The sequence below is a fragment of the Balaenoptera musculus genome, chromosome 9 (genome assembly GCF_009873245.2).
Source record: "Balaenoptera musculus isolate JJ_BM4_2016_0621 chromosome 9, mBalMus1.pri.v3, whole genome shotgun sequence".
Taxonomy (NCBI): Eukaryota; Metazoa; Chordata; class Mammalia; order Artiodactyla; family Balaenopteridae; genus Balaenoptera; species Balaenoptera musculus.
In genome coordinates, this window is record NC_045793.1 from 76,714,983 (window position 1) to 76,720,003 (window position 5,021).

Sequence of the window (5,021 nt, forward strand, 5' to 3'; positions counted from 1 at the left end):
GAAGAGATAAAACCAAAGGAAGTGAATCTCTACAGCCCCACTGGAGTCCTACCTTGCTCTTAGCTTGCTTGGGGTGTAAACTGGTGCATATACTGAAGTCTAGTCCACCGGGGCCAATGGAAGCTTTTTGATGGAAAGCAGACCACGTGAGACGGGAGGAGCCTTAGAGAGTCTCCCACTCTAACATCTCTACCCACCCAGACTCTTGTTAGAAATGCATGTATCTAATTTTGTAAGTTGCAGTTCTTTCTGGTCACTCACTGTAAACTGCAGTTATACCGGTCACTAACACCCTTGAGTGAATTCATTTGTCAGATTTCACTCTTATGTAGCATCTGGCCCAAAACAGGGCTCTAAAGAAACCATATACTCTAAAAAAATCTATTTAAGATAGGGAGGAGGAATGATTTTGGAAGAAGAAAGTATTGGGACACTCGGGGGACTGCCCAAAACTGTAGCAATAGCAGCAGCACTTCTGCTTAAAGGTATTTATTACAAGCAGCAACAGCAACTAGGCACATATGTTTGCCTCCTACTCAGTATCCAGATTCCTTTGCTGAGAAATTCAGAGGATGAAATACCTAGTGTATAACTGTTATCACCTTTACTAACATTTCCCCCTCCATTCAGTACTAATTGTTTCACTTGTGAAAATCCTTTGGCCAGACATTAATTTGAGATAATATACTGAGGTCTACTTATCTTTAAGGTAGAGGAATCTGAGCTGCTATACTCAAAGCAGCATCAACCTGATTTTCATAAGCATTAATAATCAGCATTAACCTGATTGTTATCAATCAGACCTATCAAAATAGGAAGAAATGATTGTAGGGGAAGGGGTAATGCTGTAGTGCTAAAACAGGTCCTATTCTTAAAACCTGTTTATTAACACAAGTCATACATTAGGTACACAGAGTCTAACATTTTGGTCCAGGTCACATGGTTGCTAAGTAGCTGAGTCAGGATTTAAACCCAAGCTCATCTGACTCACATTATTTCCCCCATTATTTCAACATCCTATCAATGACATAAAATTTCAGCCATGGTCTTAAGTGCTTTATGTCCATTAACTCATTTAATCTTCCCTGTAGTTCTATGGAGTAGGACTATTATTATCTCTATTTACACATGAAGACCCGGAGACAGTGACAGCAGAAATAATCTGTCCCAGGCTAGGCAGCTAGAAAATGGTAAAGCTTGTATTTGACCCCAGATAGCCTTGACAATACAATAATGTTTCTCTAAAACTCTAACTTGAGATTTGTCTTCTTACAAATGAATTTTGAAATCCTCCCCCATGGTGATCAGTTTCAGCCTTTAGAAGACATCTCTCTTCCCACTCCCTTTGCACACCCTTGTTCTTCATCTGTAGCAGGTGAGGTCATGAGCTCAGTGACAGCAGCACACCACAGACATTCAGCAGGCTTGCTCTGAATCAGTGGACAGGATTCAAAGCTTAACTCCCAGCTGTGTAAAATTGGACAAGTCCCATAACCTCCCCCTTAGTTCTCTTGTGTATAGAATGGGGATATTCAACCCTATCTCATGTCATTGTTATGAGGATTAAAAAGGTATGTGTGGGGACTTCCCGGGTGGCGCAGTGGGTAAAAATCCACCTGCCAATGCGGGGGACACGGGTTCAAGCCCTGGTTGGGGAAGATCCCACATGCCGCGGAGCAGCTAAGCCCATGCACCACACCTACTGAGCCTGCGTGCCACAACTAGTGAAGCCCGCGCGCCTAGAGCCTGTGCTCCGCAACAAGAGAGGTCACCGCAGTGAGAAGCCCGAGCACCGCAATGAGGAGTAGCCCCCGCTCGCCGCAACTAGAGAAAGCCCGCACCCAGCAACGAAGACCCAACACAGCCAAAAATAAAATACAAAATAAATAAATAAATTTATTTTTTTTTAATGTATGTGTGGCTCTTTTCATGCCTGGCGCAGCCATGGCTCATGGTCCCAAGAAGCACCTGAAGCACATAGCGGCTCCAGAGCATTGGATGCTGGATAAACTGACTGGTGTGTTTGTTCCTCGTCCACCTAGAGGACCCCACAGGCTGAGGGGATGTCTCCCCCTCATCATTTTCCTAAGGAACAGACTTAAGTATGCCCTAACAGGAGATGAAGTAAAGAAGATCTGCATGCAGCGTTTCATTTAGATTGATGGCAATATCCACACTGATATAACCTACTCTGCTGGTTTTATATATGTCATCAGCATTGACAAGACTGGAGAGAATTTTCGTCTCACCTATGAAACCAAGGGTCGCTTTGCTGTTCATCGTATTACACCAGAGGAGGCCAAGTATAAGTTGTGCAAAATGAGAAAGATCTTTGTGGGGACAAAAGGCATCCTTCATCTGGTGACCCACTATGCTCACACCATCCGCTACCCTGATCCCCTCATCAAGATGAATGACACTATTCAAATTGATTTGGAGACTGACAATATTACTGACTTCATCAAATCTGACAATGGGCAACAAACCATGGATCTCTCTTCCCCGTGGAAAGTGTATCCACCTTACCATTGCTGAGGAGAGAGGCAAGAGACTGGCGGCCAAACAGAGCAGTGGATAAAATGATCTCTAAGTGACATGACTTGTACTTAAAGATAACAGTACATTAAAAAAAAATGTATGTGTGTATGCACCCCAGTGTTCACAGCAGCACTGTTTATAATAGCCAAGACATGGAAGCAACCTAAGTAAGTATCCATCAACAGATGAATGGATAAAGATGTGGTACATATATACAATGGAATACTACTCAGCCATAAGAAAGAATGAAATGACGCCATTTGCAGCAACACAGATGGACCTAGAAAATATCATAATACTAAGTGAAATTATTCAGACAGAGAAGACAAATACCATATGATGTCACTTATATGTGGAATCTAAAAAATAATACAAATGAATTTATTTACAAAACAGAAACAGACTCACAGACATAGAAAACAAACTTATGGTTACCAAGGGGGAAAGGGCAGGGGGGAGGAGTACGAGATTAACAGAAACACACACCACTATATATAAAACAGATAAGCAACAAGGATTTACTGAACAGCACAGAGAACTATATTCAATATCTTATAATAATCTAAATGGAAAATAATCTGAAAAAATATATATATGTATAACTAAATCACTTTGCTGTACATCTGAAACTAACACAGTATTGTAAATCAACTCTACTTCAATTAAAAAAAAGAAAAGAAAAAAATAAATGTGTGTATAAATATTCTCAGCCCAGTGGTTGGCACCATTCAATAAATGGTAGCTATCATTATTATTAATTATTACTATTATGACTATATTACTGTGTTACTGTTATACCAGGAACACAAATTGCTAATGAGAGTGCTTGCCATTTTCAGTTACATATTTGTGTGCTGTTTCCAAAGGGAGGTACTCACATTTCCAATCCTGGGAAAGATGACTCATATTGTTCTTTCTTCAAAAATATTTGAAGCAAAGTAGTAAGAATTTGGAACAATAATATGCTTTATGGAAAACACCATGTACCAAAGAATGATGGTTATTTATCACAAGTGTAAAGTCAGAAACTTGAACCTAACTTTTTGCATTAAGCCACCTGGCAGGGATGACAGAGAGGCAGTAGTTATTAAGGAGTGTCCCCTCCAACCCATAAGAAGCAGTGACTCAGCACAGTGACCTTGCCCAGGCAGGTCCATTGTTATGAGGCTTTCACTGTTATAAGCCTTTGGCATAGAACCCTGTAGCAGACACTGTGGATCCAACTACTTTTCTTCCTTTCTCCAACACTACTAGAATGCCAAACTCTTTCAAGCATCAGGCAGCAAAATGTTCAGGGAAGGTCAATTCTGCCTCTGGGAGTAAATCATAATTGGCCTAAGCCAGTCCTGGTAATCTCATTTCCCTTTATTTCATTGGCTTAAGTATAAAAGTGTGATACATTGGGGGTCAATTAATTATAAGGGAAAGTCAGCTGGAGGTTATTTTTTAAATTCCCTGATGAAAGAGAGAGTCATATGAGAAGAAAATCCTTTCCTATTGCTGATATTGTCTGATGAGGGCATAATGTTTAGAATGGTAGCAATTATTTTGTGACCATGAGGAGAAAAACAATAAAATTGCAGTCTAGCTGACCAAGAGCTTAAGCATCATTAAACATTCTGGAACTTCTCACATCTAGATTTCGTTTTATATAAGATAATAGACTCCCATTGTTTAGCCATGTTTAGTCAGATATTCTGCTACTTGCAACCAAAAGCCTCCTAATTAATTCAAACCATAATTCACTTGGTTCTAAACTAAAATTGATGTGTGAAGTTAGGCAAGTTCCTAAAGCTCTCTGTAAAAGGGATATATTATGGGGAAATAAGCAGTACACAGTTCAACTTGGCTTATAATAAATATCCCAAACATCCCTCGTACATTAGGATGAAAAAAGAATGAAAAGAAAACAAGTTTTAGGATGAGACAGGTATGGACCTGAATCTTGGCTCTGCCACTTAACAGCAGTGTGATCTTAAACAAATTATTTAACATCTCTGAGCCTCACTTTTGAAATTTGTCAGGTGGGAAGAACAATACTTACCTGACAGCATTTGTGATAAGGATCATATAGAAACACATAGAAAGCTTTGTCTTAGTTTCTCTTTTGACTATGCAGGTCCTGACACATAGGAGGGCCTTAATTTGGTGATTGTATAATTTGTTGTTTAAACTGACACTGATCCAGGCAACCAAGACATATGGTCATCTTAGGCTTAATAGGTGCCTTAATAAATGCCTTCCCTGCCCCCAACTCCCCCTTCCCTCTCTCTCTCTCTCTGCCTCTTCCTCTTCCCCTCCCTCCCTCACCAATTTAAGGATATCTTATTTAAATTAGTCATTTCAAATCTTGACCATACCCAACATCCAAGTCCTCAGTAGGACTTACCTTCTCTCCCAAATGTGGCAGACAGAATCTCTAGGATGCCCTCATGAACCCCAATTCCCATCATTCATGCCCTTGTATAATTCCCTCCTGTTGA

At 40.2% G+C, this 5,021-nt stretch overlaps 1 pseudogene; it reads left to right on the forward strand.

The window, feature by feature from the left end:
- The first annotated feature begins 1,944 nt into the window (after positions 1-1,944).
- LOC118901119 lies at positions 1,945-2,578 on the forward strand (annotated as a pseudogene).
- The last annotated feature ends 2,443 nt before the right edge of the window (positions 2,579-5,021 follow it).